This window comes from Anopheles marshallii, chromosome 3 (assembly GCF_943734725.1).
Source record: "Anopheles marshallii chromosome 3, idAnoMarsDA_429_01, whole genome shotgun sequence".
Taxonomy (NCBI): Eukaryota; Metazoa; Arthropoda; class Insecta; order Diptera; family Culicidae; genus Anopheles; species Anopheles marshallii.
Window position 1 is genome coordinate 43829375 of NC_071327.1, and position 14750 is coordinate 43844124.

Consider the following 14750-nt stretch of genomic DNA (forward strand, 5'->3'; position numbering starts at 1 on the left):
TGCGTTTTTCGTGATATCGCGTGAATGCTGTGTGCGTAAGCGGAATAGAAACAGTGAGCGAGTGAGATTCCGTACTTCTAGAGCAAAAAATCCCGCGTGCTCTTGTGCAACCGAAGCAATCTGTCATTTGTTCTTTTTTTTTGCGTAGAAACGAAAGGAAATTTAAATATTCTTCCCACTTTCCACAGTTCTGCATTGTACCAGCAACGGAAAGTGAATGTTGAACGTACAGCAAGGTAGAATGAAAGTTTTTTCCGCGAAGAAAAACATAAAGGTTTCGTTTTATAGCTTTTGCAAAGGAAAAAAAATATGATGAAGCGTTTTGGGTGAAGTTAGACAACGGGATCGTACAGGTAGTTTGTCGGTTTTATGAGATGGAAGTGTGTGTGTGTGTGTGAAAAGGACAGTGTGAGTGAGCGAATGATCTTTTCACTTTTATCGCATTTATCGACAAATTTTCGTTGATTATATTCGTAAAGAACTGACCATACGCACCTAGGCGCCCTTTCACAGTGTCCTTCAGCATGGGCCGTCCCTCACAGGACTTCAAGGTCTTTTTCACAATGCGTCGTTATCGTTGTGTTTGTGCGCGGTGCGTGTCTGACCTAGAAAGATAAACGTTCTTTTGTACACCGGTCTCCGGTTGTTCGTGCTTCCGCATTCAGTGTGTATGAGATTTTTTTTGTTTTTGCTGTCAGCGTAAATCCTCGTGTATTGTTGCAAGGTGTGGAAGCAAAGTGGAGTAGCGGTGCATCGATCGTGTTGCAACTTATCAGCTGTTCAAACTGACAGTTAACATGCCGTTCGTTTCTGTATCTCGTCTCGCCGGTCTTTGTTTTGCTCATTCATCTCTCGATCAGCCGGTTACAATCGTTATGATGGTGCAAGGTGCCGATCGACAGTGCGTCAAAACGGTGCAACGCAATCAAAACATATCACTAACACGATCCCCGCCCCCTTTTCTCATTGTTTTACACACTTACACTATTGGGTAAAAAAAAAGTTCTTTACGACATTTTTGTACCGTTTACAAAACTTTGCGATTGCGAACGAAGTTAACAGGCCGTAGACTAAATATAAATTCTCTTTTTTGGATCACTAGATCCACTCGCGTTTTACCACACGGCACGCTTGGTACAACCCGATACGGTGTAACGAAAAAGTGAAATAGTTCGACTTGTCACTAAAAAATGCCCTGGCTGCCGGCAACGAAGCGCAGTGCGGAGACAAAAAGCCGGATGGAAATTTCCACTGGCCCGTACGTCGCACACCAACACACCCTTCGGGCACGGACGAGCGTGTATGTGGTGGGGTGTGCTTTAAAGTAGCACCGGTTATGTGCAGACGTAAAGAGTTTCTGCATCAGCGTTTTTTTATTGCTGGTTACGTTTTAAGATCTCTTTCTGATGCCGATCGTTTGCAATCATGGAACCGATTCTTTGCTTCCCTCAAACGATTCAAATGATCATAGAAGGTTTGAACGTTGCTTGAATGAAGAAGTAGGATTATGATTCAATATAGTTTGTTATGTTTTAAAAATGTATACTTAACTTCAAAATATTCCATTTAATCTCTTTTCAGTTTAATTCCGTAGAACAAAATCGTATATTTCATGTTTATGTTTCAATTTATATTTTTCATGTTAACTATTGGTATGGTTTTTAACATTTTTCTCCTTACTTGGCTTGGCTCTAAGCGTGTCTTTTCTAGAGGAGCCTTCAGTCAAACGAACAGAGACACGATTCAGTCGATATTTTAACTTATACCAGGGAACACTGCCAGTGTAAGTGTACGCCGTTTTATATTATCGCCAACATTAGCCAAAAGCAACATTAAATAAATAATTAATTCCGAAAGTATTTTCAACCGCGGTTTAACAGTTAGGCGATAAACTTTCGTTCAGTACTCTTATATATCTGATTCATTAATGATACTTTTTTATGATATGTTTTTGTCTTCAAATCTTCAAAACTTTTGGCCTTGGCCGCATGTGGATGACCCTAGGACTTCACGAACTGGATCGTCCGGTATTATTCTCATAGTCAAATGCTATAGTATCCAATATACTCCCAGCTTAATTCGTTGCGTCAGGTGTTTTGAGTGTAGAAGTTTCTTCATGCTGTAGATAAATCGATTGGCAGCCAGCACTCTAACGCGTATCTTAACATAAATGTTGTCGTTAATGACCTTTGACCCAAGATAGGTGAATTTTTGGATGACTTCGAAAGTGTGATCACCTATCTGTATGTCACCTTTACGTAAGTTAGAATTTGTTAGCAGGTCCACTGGTGGTCCCACCCTCTTTGACGGTAGGTTGAATAGTAGACGAGCTAGCCCAGGTGTAAGGAAAATGAAAATCCAACCCGTTTAAAGATTTTACCTGGCTTGATAGACAATTTGAAAGACCCCACAAATATCATCAACATCATCAACTAGATCTCGTCAAAAATGGGATGTTTTACCTCACCCGTCTTATAGTCCAGAAATTGCGCCCTCCGACTACCGTCTGTTTCGGTCGATAGAGCATGGCTTGACCACGCAGCACTCCCAGAATTGCGCCGAACTGAAAAATTGGATCGAAATATGGATTGTGTACAAACCGGGGTTTTTTATTAACCGTCTTTTTTTTATTAAGGAATCCACAATCTGCCCAAAAGATGAGAAAAGGTTGTACAAAGTGACGTAAATTATTTTTCTGAATAAAATTGATGCCCATTCGTGTCTATGAGGCTTGGAGCTCCGTGAAAAAACCGTCAAAACTTATTTATAGACCTGATACCATTTGTGTTACACTCAACACAAGCGGTGTTGAAAATACGCGAAAAGCCGTCATACTGGAAATATAATAAAATAAAAAATAATTCTTGGTCGGTCTGAAAGCTTACTAAGGTTACTTCAGTGTTCAGTCCAGAACGCATGCGATAATTGAGACAATTTTGTTTACGAGTTGTACCACGCACAAATCGAAACCTCATGTCTCAAAGAAACGATTATCCGGGTATCTTGTAATAGGGCTCGAGGATAGCAGTGTTTCGTCAATGATTCCAAAACCGACTGAAGCAACTTTTTGTTTTACATTTCGCAGGCATTCTATGCATTAAATGCATTGCAGGCATTAAAAATGCCCTACGTCCACCCTAGCATACCCAATAAGCTTGGTTAATTTAAAAGAAAATGTTAGCAAAAGTTTTACGATATCACCTACTTCATGTGTTTAAATCCTCGTTTGGAGTGTATGGATCGCAGCTTTAGAATTGTTTCTACAATCTGACCCAATTCGTGAAAGGTGTGCCGACCTCTGAGGTAGCCCATCACCTTGGTGTAGACCCTTGGTGGTAGCAAAGGGTTCATATTGCGAATAATACAAGCGCATATTGCTCACATGATGAATTGCTACAACAAGACTTTCTCAAAAGACTTTTTAAAACTGGATATCTCAGCATGGGTTCTTCGTCCTTTCTAAAACCCTTTCTAAATGTTTACTTCAAAAAGGTTTTATGCGAAAATAAATTAGAGATAGAGATTAGAGATGTATCATTGTATCATTACATCTAGCCTCAAAATATTGTCCATTAACTTTATTTAAATTTATGGAAGGTAACAGAAAAGTTTCTTGTATTATTTCCCTCAGCGGCGGCAATAGTTGAACGAAAAGCGATTTACGCATAAAGCTAAACAACTAAAATATGACTTGACTAAGTTAACCTGACAGATTATTTATAACCTGAAAAATTATTTATAATTGCTTGCTTTCACCAAAATATACAATAAAATGAAAACGATTAGTTAGCTTTTAATTAGTTTATTGAACAAATATCTTTAAACTGACAATGAGATCAATGTCTGGCAAGTGAGAAAGTGTTGTATACCAACTCTAATAGGGTTACAATCTCTTCCATCGGTGTTTTCAATTCCCCGGGAAATTATAGTAGAAAAATAGAGTTGTTTCGTACAAACTAATGATCGTACCGAACGACTTACAAACCAAACAACCTTAGCTTAGGCTTACAAACCAAGATCTACAAGCTTTAAATTGTGCACAACCTGTATAAAAATATTCACTAAAGATGGAAATCTTTAGTTTAAAAGAGACTTTCTTAAGTATAATGTCACGAATCAGGTACCTTTGTTGGTTTAACAAACTTGTAAGTTATGACGTATATAAGTTTCCATCCTTGCGTTTATTGTACAACAAAGGCATTCTCAATACACGCATCACATAATAGTTTATATTCTTACTTCATAAGAATCGCGCCAGAACGCTTTTCATTAAAATTAATAACCGCGATGTAAACATTCAATTGATTGCTGGCGGCGAACGAAGGCCTTTCGCTTGAGCTTGAAAACAATTCTATTCACGTTCCGAGGGTTTGTTCGATTCAATTTGGTTAAATTTGTTTATTTAATTGGTGGATGGACTATGTTTCTCTTACGTCGATTTATATTCTGTAATTGAACGGCAATCGTAGTGGCTACGTTTGAATGCTGGGATTAGTTTTTTGTCATAATAATATTGCACCGTTCAACAATGGTGATAAGCGCATAGGAACTAATCACGCGACAGCGAAACGAGGACGTAGCCGCGGACAAATGGTAAAAAAGCATTACATTGCTCAAACGCAGCACATTCTCCTTCCTCGTCGGAGATTGAAACGTTAGCGTTAGCACAAGGCACCCATGGTTTTTATGACCGTTCTCTCGCTTGCATAACACAGAACTCAACTTCTAATCCCACTCGTTGGTCCGTCAAGTTTTGGGCGTTTTTTTGTTGTTAATGTTTCGCTTCCTTTTTGCGGCATGATTTGCGGTTTTTGTGGTGCAATAGGCACGCGTTTGCAGAAGCCTTTGGAGGCACGACAGCAATTTGTAGTTTTCGGCATCACTGGACTTGTTCGCACACTTGCGGAAATTATGTCGTTTTTTTTGCTTGGGCCATCACGTAAAACTTACCGACAGAAATCGCGAATGTTCCAATCGTTCGGAATGGTTTATGCATATGCGAGTGTGGCTTAACAAAATAAAACCAGTTCTCTTGAGTGGTGTTAGGCACCAGCGTTAGTCTAGTGGTGTTTTTTTCAGTAGAAGTGGATTAATGAAGAGATCTTTAAATCACGCATGGGGTCGAAGAATACATGACATGTATGAGAAACATACCAGATAACAGAAGATCTTTACCATAGTATACATTAAAATGATTTTTTTTCCAGATTATATCGTTGAGTTTATTATTTTTTAATTAAATTTAATTTGTGTTGCTAAAACAACGGGAAAAGATAGGATTTATATATTTATTAGTTGATATTTATCTAGCAAATAATGTTTACGTAACATAATACACCTTACAAAACCTTTAACTGGAGCTTTTAGTCGAGAGAACAGTGGGGAACAAAAATGTACCTAAAGAAAGTTAAATAAATAATTAAATAACATAAAGATAATTAACAGGGATGGTACCTTAAATACTTTCATTGTTAGTACATTGTTGTGTTTACTTCTACTTGATTGTTAAGTGTATCGCATGACAATTTGTATGATAGGATCATTAGTGCAATATTCTTTGAGGAGCAATGAATTGAACCTTTAATAAGAAAAATAGATCAAGCAAATAAAAAATGTATCAAGACGTCATAACTGAATAATGTTTTTCTTTTATTTAAAGTTGGTTTACAAAATTGTGGAAAAAGAATGGGAAGGGTGAGGGGTCATGATGATACCCAAGAAACGTATATGTAATGTCTGCTGACCAAGTGCATGATGCTTGTTCATCAAATTCTGCACGTGGTCCTGATAAAGAGCTGTCCCACCGATCACGTTGTGGCTGAGGTCAGTCAGGAAGTGTGGGTCACTTATCAGTTTACTCTATCACTGTAACCTTCTAATTTGCGTTTTAGTTTTTTTATGTCTTTATACGTTCACCATTATCTGTTCGCGTAGTTTCGGAGCCAGTCTTTCACGGGTCATCATCATTTTGATGTTGTTTTGGAGGCCGCTACGATACGTTTCAATCATTCCACGGTCATAAATGGGTTCGAAGAAACTGAGCAATTTTGATAATAAAACACTCCCTTGCGAACATTCTTGTTCGAGATTAGCTATGGGTTAATGATTCGCATGGCAAAAAAAAATCGCAACCTGCACACCGAAGGTCGATTTATGGCGATGACCTAGCAGTGTACGGGAATATTGCGTAGTAATAGCAAATCGCGATGTCATAAGCTAGCAGATAGTGGTGAGATAAATTAGCGCAATAATTCAACGAATGTCCGGCTCAAGATAATGTTCATTGCCTCGGTGTTTTATTTTTGTCAGTTACATGAACATGTGATTAGAATCAGTGTGATGCCGTAATAAGTGGAAGTATCGTACTTATTGCTGATGAGTATAGACAAAAAGAGAATTGATGCCATTCCGCCAGTTCGGGGTGTTTGTGTAAATCCTAGTTGGGTATTTCTGATAACAAATAGATAGCGATAGTTTTATTATAGCCCAACCAGACGTTTTCGACGTTGTTTAATCACAAAAATACTCTTCTATATATAAACTATATATATATTCTATATATATAGACGTAATGCAAATGGAATCAATAATTCAGTTGGTAGTCCTTCAAAATTGTCTAGACAGGTTGTTGCAATGGACATGCGTTTGATCACATTTGCGATACCCAACCTCTTCTCTGCTTACGTCATCTGATAAGCTTATCGCGTTGGTTTAGGGTTGCATTTATGACAGTGACTTTCCCAGCAATGGACACGCATATCGTGCCAATATTACTGCATGCAAGTACCAGTATTGCTGACCTTTCAAATCCTTTCGAGCGGGCAATTAGCCCATACTGCGTGGTTTTGAAGTGCCGTTCCATAATCTGGTACCCAGCGATACAGGTAAAGCTTACAAACGGCACCATTTGATAGCATCGTGCGAAACGCAAGGTTTAACCTTAGGCAATTGTTGTTACTTCTGTGTGTTTGATGGTTAACCTAGTTGCAGAAGAAGATTAGTTTCCATACTACATATAGGAATGCACTCATGTAGAAAGACCCAACTTCTGCCGAGTATACGTAAAAGTGTAAGCCTAAGAACGAAAAGCTCTAATCTTGGAATGCATAATGCCCCTTATGTTACGTCCAACGTACATTCGAATTAGCATAATATTCCACTTTCCACGAGGGAAGAAACACAAAGAACACGCGAACCTTTGGTGATGTAATCGTGGAACTGTCTTTTTATGGAAAGAATCTAGAATCGGCTACTTTTGGAACTGCCTGCTTCTTAGTTTTTGGACGAATAGTGCTTTAATGCACTGTCCGCCATGACCTTTTATGCAACGTGCTGGTTAAGCTAGCGTGTGCTGGACGTTAATTGGATGAACGTTTTGAAATGGAACAGTCCGGAAAATGAATCTAGGTAGGTTGAGGACAGTTCTGGGAATGCACGTAGAATTAGAAATCAAGCAAGACGGAACGTGTTAGCATATTAGCATATACGCTTTTGACTATAGCTTAAGTCTAATAGGTCGTTATACGTCATCGTTAATATGATGTTCAAGAAATAGACTTATATTGGATAAATATTATGTTACTTACATTAAATTAACAACCCTTTCGCGAATTTTATCTGTGGTAGGCGTGTCCTCAAATGTCTCCTCGTTTCCATACCTTTTTCTTAGCCCTTCCTTGTCATCATCTTCCATTAAACTATTTCAGTTTAGGGAACATCCATTTATTACGTAACGCTGATCAGATGGGGAGAGGGTTGGTTGTGATTCTATGACCATTCTATCTTGAAGGTCAAAATTAGTCCAAGTTTGGTGCATTTTGCTCTTTAAAATTCAGTAAAAAATCGGTTATTACGTTGTTATGATCTGAGCCTGACACTGTTCAAACTACACGTACCAAACCATGTCAGATCGCATCAGACCAATTTGACCATTTGATCGATAAAAAATTGCCGGCAGACTGTGCCATGATTCGGTGATTTGTCAAACCTCGTGTGTAGTTCGGCTGTTACGTAACATACAGTAAGATGAATCATAGAATCTCGCCTCATAGTGTTTTTATGAAAAATAATTCATTGTTATCCATCCACTTGATAATATATGATCAAGATTATCGGTCCTGATATCTTCTGGTGTCTACTCAGATATTGTTTTTTGGATTCAGGTGTACTACACACCAGGTGGATCCGGTGGACATCCTTTCATGTCTGATGTCGACTCAAAAAAGAACTTTTGCGCTTGAAGAGCTCTAAACAGTCTCAGAATCTGCGAGCGTTTGAGCAAATGCACCCATTTTAAAATCGACTGGCATACGCACATTGTTGTTAAAATTTGAAAAATAAAATTAAATTTAAATTTGAAATTTAGCTAAAAAATAGAAAAAATAGATTGAACACGAGAAATAATTGAATTCACTGATTATTGAATTTACTGGGTTCCACAACGCTTAACAAGCCACTAGTAGAACGTTGTAACCGACGAAATGGCAAAGAACTACTTGTACAAGGTGAACATTACCATGAATCCAATTTGAACAATAGACAATCACCCTATAGAATAGCTGCTAGTAGTAATTATACTTATAAATAAATTTAATTTTATTTATTAATAAATTTAATAAATAAACGGTAGAAGACTTCCTCATCCAAAACCTGGCTAGGGTTTAGTTAACCTGGTCCATGCTTGTTATGCCTTATTATTTATTTATTTATTTTTATTTAATGAATTTAACGAAGAGCAGTATCGTGGCTCTACGAATTGAAGAAGGTTCTAAAACCGTTTCAATATATTGTTGCAAATCAGTCTAGCGTGACTAGTGGTATGTACTAGACAGTAAGTTTGTTTCATGTTGCATTTGTGCAAATACGATGCAATTCAATAGATTACTAATAAACAATTAATTTACTTTTTTATAACAAGAGTGAGGGGAGGGGGTTACGAAATGTTTCATAATTAATAGAGGGGGTTGCTTCCAGTGTGACGTTTTGTTACAATAGAGGAGGGGGTTAAAAGTTTAACAATTTTTGCGTTACGTAATAATTGAATGAGCCCTTATGTCACTTGGCTAGGCTTCTTGGTGTCATTCTCAAAACGTGATACAGGCAGAACACGTTGCGTCGCAACGAATAGATTTTTTTATATGACTTGCGCTGGTAATGTACTAAGTAATATTACATTTGTAACTATCAAGCATTTAAAATGATCGCTATTAATATTGTAGATGATACACACTTTACGGATGCGAAAAACATTCGTATGACCTCTACGTAGCATAGTTCATCCAGATGATCGTTAGAAACCTGGAAGAGGTAACCCTTACTGCAACCGTTGGATGCATTGACACCACACATTGGGTAGAAAGACACTCAAAGCTCTTGACAAAATACTAAACAATAGGTTAGAATAGATGGACACAAGTCCTCTGCGTCCGATCGATAATGATGATTTCGCGTCCCTGACTGCTTGGCTTTATGTATACCCATTTCAATATTTTTTTTTTCGATCGAACGATGGCTTCATGTTTAAAACATTTATTGCTCAGGCCTGCTACGATCCGCGACCTAGCTAACAGAAAAAAAGTTTGCCTTCTCAAATATTTTTGCTGCTACACTCGCATCCAATGTGTCACCTCGATCAGAACGATCGATTTCTGCGTTTGCATAAAGTGTGTTGCCGCTGTCGTACTAATTGGTCACGGTGCGATCGATTGCTATACTGATTTTTTAAACGCACTATGGTCTATCGTTTGATATCAGGTGGTTAAAACTGCTCTATATCAAAATTGAACTGCATAGCACCTATGCTACACGGATACTTATGCAAGGTTCAAGGATTATTCTGTGCATCGGGGATTATTTAGAAAATGCTGCATTATATGCTCTGCCACACCACGACACAATATACACCGTACATCTCCTCCAAAGAAATGGGATTGCACCATGCTGGTGCAAAACGCCAATATTCTTGCCGTTTTGAGAGACTGCAAACGATGCAGGTTTCATTTGCGTTTCGTCTCTTGCACCATGGTAGTATTTAACTATGATTGATTGCATGCATTTCTATTCCGAGCAACAATAATGTTTCAATCGATCTGAACACCGCTGGTGTTCAGACGGAATGCACTGGGGCGCCTTTCTGCTCGGTACAAATTGACTGCGTGCTGTTGACCATTCAAATGCACGGGCAAAAAATTTAATAGCATAACGCCAACAGGAATGACACTGCGTGCGCCGATCAATTTGGTAGCAATTTCCGCTCAATTGTGTTCCGGCATCACAATTTAAACTCACCAATTACGGAACACCCGGTTAATATAAGTGGCTTTTTCGCAAAACGCATCCCCCGGTCGGTCCAGCCGTTCGGGCAGTTCAATAAATTGCAATGCGCATTACTTTTACGTTTTTGAAGGTTGGACCCTGCCCCGAAAGCACAACGTGCGTCAGTACATTGTGGCTAGAAATAGAAAGAAATGGAAGTGTGCATAAAGATCGCTCGCCATCGTTCTGCGGGACAAATCAGTCCCGCGGGAAGAAAACAAAAGTGCGACCATGCGCAACCGCTGCCTGACGGTGCGAGAAATCTTCCCTCGGGCGGACATCAAAAGCGATTGATATGGTTCTTGTGTAGTGGCGTCGTCGAAGAGGGCACATTTACCCCGGTCCATGGTGGAACTGGAGTGAACCGGTGCAAACTGAAATCGAACGTACTGGTGGTGGCAACATACGCCGTTTGCCGCTTGATGCTGTAGTTGAGTAGTATAAGGCTACGGCCATTCGGCATGAATTTAGTTAAATTGATTTACGGTTGGAGGGGACCATGCATTATCAGCCTGATTAGTTGACTTTTTTTATATCTCACGACGTTTAAAGCGTAGCGCTGTTAGTGCAGTAAATTAAAATGTAGATCTTTTTCAATGGTTATTGTTAAGTGTAATTTCATTTTTATTTTAGAAAATGTATTTAATTTAATTTAATGTTTAATTATTAAATTATTACAAATATTTCATTATCTTAAAATCATTTTGATGTCAATGTTGTATCATAAGAAATGATTGCTATGTCTATTGTTCATTAAGTACTTTTTGTCAATTTGTGAATTGTGGACAATTTTATGCATTGTGTTATGAATATTTGTAATCTAAGCATACTATTAAATTATGTCTTATTCAGATTCCTATAGTATTGGTCAATAAATTTTTATTTTATTTAATTGTTTCATGCTTTATAGTTTTATTTTCAAACATTGTTACACACATTCTAGAAGGAAATTAATCACAAGATTCATAAACAACCTAGGTTTTTTTTTGTTTTCTAACAAAAAAAATGTATTTTAACTTGCATTGCCATGCTCTAAAACACAAGTTGCGATCCTTTGTTTGGTGTCCTAATTTTTGTGTGGGTTCCTGGACTAAATAAAGCCTCGATACTTATCGGCACGATTTGTATTTGTTGCAGATATCTGGCTAGTGATATCTTTTGTTTGTTTGTGCCATTCACTTATCGAATTAAACAAAGGTAGGTCGATACGGAGAGGCGGTGCATGACGATAAAGCAAAACTGCAACGTTATATGCAGCTGGAACGGATATTGCGCGATAAAATTGCATTCTACAGGGCATCACGTACTTCGCTCTGGCATCACTCGTACTCGTTCACTAGCGTCGTCGATGAGCTATGGAGATGTGAGACAACGCGTGACACGAAGTCATTCCGTTGCATGGCGATAAAAGCCGCAACAGCAATTACAACTTGATTGGTTACTGACCTCGAAGTTTGCATGGAAATTGTTCTATTGCAGTTTATAACTCTCATTGCTTGTGGATGAAAGGATTTGAAGAATCTACCTTAAATATGTCAGTCAAAGTAAGTAAATGATTACGAATGAAAGCTTATAATCACCTGATGCAATAATAAATGTTTGTTTTGTGAAGATGTTTTACGTCCACAGTTCAGCACAACATCTATAGTCTGGTAAATTCCAGCCTGGATTTAAAGCCTCTCGTCAGAAGCCGTACCGGAAATTTGAAACACCGACGTCAGATAGAGTGTTGACTTTTTTTGTCGTGGTTCCTAACACAAAACGACACTTTCATTGTCAATTTGGCAGTTGCTTGATCGTCGTCGGGTGATCTAACTGGGATGAAATCGGTAGCAGATAACTCACATCTCTGCTGTCTCCCAGACCGAAACAGACACAGCCGATAGGGCATCTCGGGATGTTTGGCGCTAGCACAGTGTCCACACAGAAACGGTTGACTCAGCCCAGTTGGCCGAATAATTGCACTGGGGAGGTGGGAGGGACGTCGCCTTACGATGAATGATAAGAGAACCCCTCCGTCGGGAACACCGTCAGCGTGATAGAAGGACGCAATGGGGAACGGGAAGATTCATCGAATCTCCCACATTACCGTTCAGTTGTATTCTGTGCGTGGTGCGATGTAGTGCGAAAACTGTGAGTTGGCTGTTGGGTTGTGGATTGTTGTTGCGCCAGCACTACAGCAAGCAGGCTGCAGCGGAATCTTTAAAGCCAGTGTAAGCAACATCATCGGTGCGCATGCTAATACAGTGATTATTAACAGACATATCAATTTCCTTTAGCCGGTAACGTGAATGAATATATCGTAATATAAGCATATGTTCCAGTAAAGTCCCTGACCTACTTTGAACATCCCTACCCATGGTAACCATGGTATTTATCATCCTTCGGGTATCTGCCGGGATGAGCCGATAAGACAATCCCATTAACCTCGAAAACCTCACACTCACCTGTAATGGGGGACATTTTTGTAACACGTTGGTGCAATCGTACTATCTTATCCTGTATTTGCCAGTTAGGCGGGCGGTGTGTACACTTGGTTTTTGCGGAAAAATTCTACGAAAAAGGATTAGTGAGATAGCGTTGATTCGCTGCTGGAGTGTAATCTTCTAGCGATAAGGTGTATCGAACACAGATTCTCATGAGTGAAAGGGTTTTAGTCGTAGTGTTAGACCGTTAGTCTGTGATGATTTTATGCGTTAAAGTCGTGAAAGTTGATTTACTTCGTTTTAGGATTACTTCAAGACCGACTTCTAGTATGAAATTTTAAAGCATTGGTGTAAATCTTGTTCTGTAACATGTTATAGTTCCAAGCGTTCAGCATATCCTTTTATCACTTTTGGCATACTTTCAGGTATGTGATTTTAATGAAATTAACCTCACCTTCGTCTCCAGCGGAACGCTAATTTTCTCTAGAATAAGCATGAATGGGTACTAATATAGATTTATTGCTATCGAGCATTTCTTTCCCAAATTCGACTAGCATTTTCATAACTCGGACATACGTGTCTCGTCCGGTTGACGCCAGCTGATGGTCCAATTGTGCCGCCCAGCTTCTCCTGGGAATGACGGATCGGTCTTCGACCTACAACACTCAAAAACACTCGTGTCCTTGGACGCGTGGGGATCAAAGACGTCACTGTGACGGCGATGATACAAGCAGATGAGACCGGCCGGAACCAAGCATTACTGGTTTAACGGGTGTTTTTTTTTTAAGTTGGACCATCTCTACTCGCCTCTCCTGTAATTTCGTCAATAATCTGAAAAGATCATATTTTTAATCTATTTGTAAGAGTAATTATTGAAGCTGGCGAATGGCCATTACTTGGTTAAAGACCAGCTGTGACGTCCGAGGTAACGTTTATGTAATGTGTTGACATGTTGTTTTTCGCTGATAGTGGATAATCTCAAAAAGGAATCTCTAAAAGAGGAAATTAATCTGCTTTTTCACAAATAGTTAATAGTCAATAGTTGAAAAAATTGTACCATCTGCTCATGTGAAACAAGGTTAAGGTTTGGGGTCATTGTATTTGTTTGCTAGCCTTCCAACGCACGTTGACAATATATATTGAATTTATCATTCCGTCCATACGTGATGGTGTTTCTGCTCGTGCAGTGTAATATATCATTCCCCATGTTTCCCGATTTCTCACGTTTCTGAAGGTTACTTAAGTATTTCACTGTCGTTTAACTGTACGTGTGTGTATGAGAGCTGGTTTTTTCTTCCTCATTTGCTTATCCCTACTTCATTAAACCATCTCATCATCTGATCTCTTTGCTTGTTGCTATATTTATATTTTCAGATATTGCCATACCACGCCAACAACACCCCCCGTGCAACAAACGTCCCGTTCACTCTGCATCATTCACGTGCGGCAACGTTTGGTGGTTGTAAAGTGTCCGGTATTTCTGTAAAGTAGTGTTCGCGCATATATGCAGTTAGCGGAAGGCAAAGGCACAAAAAACCCGGATTATTCAACACAGTATCCGTAGTAAGCGAGAATTCGTGACCGTTATTGTTTCTGTGAGTGTTTTAGTGTCCGTCTTCAGCAAACCCCTGGTGGACCAACGCTAAGTGCGAAGCGAGCCTGACCGGAGAGGTGAAAATAAACTGTTTTAACAAGGGATATCTTATTTTGTGGCAGCAGTTCCAACCGTACGTCACCTTGACATTCAATCGTATAGCCGACCGTGTGACCGAAAGCCTTGATCATCTTTCGTTTTGCAAAATGTGGTCCAGCTTTGCACACTACGTAACAGAAGCTTGACACGATACGGACGTGCGTCTTCTTAAGGTGAACACATCGCGAAGGAAAAGCGCAAAGAGTGTGAACGGCACAGTAGTAGCGATTTGATCGCACAATCGGTATAAGGACATCCCCGGTGTATCAGCTTTGGTCCGGCTTGATGAGAACGCACCCGGCACTGGGAGGAACGGG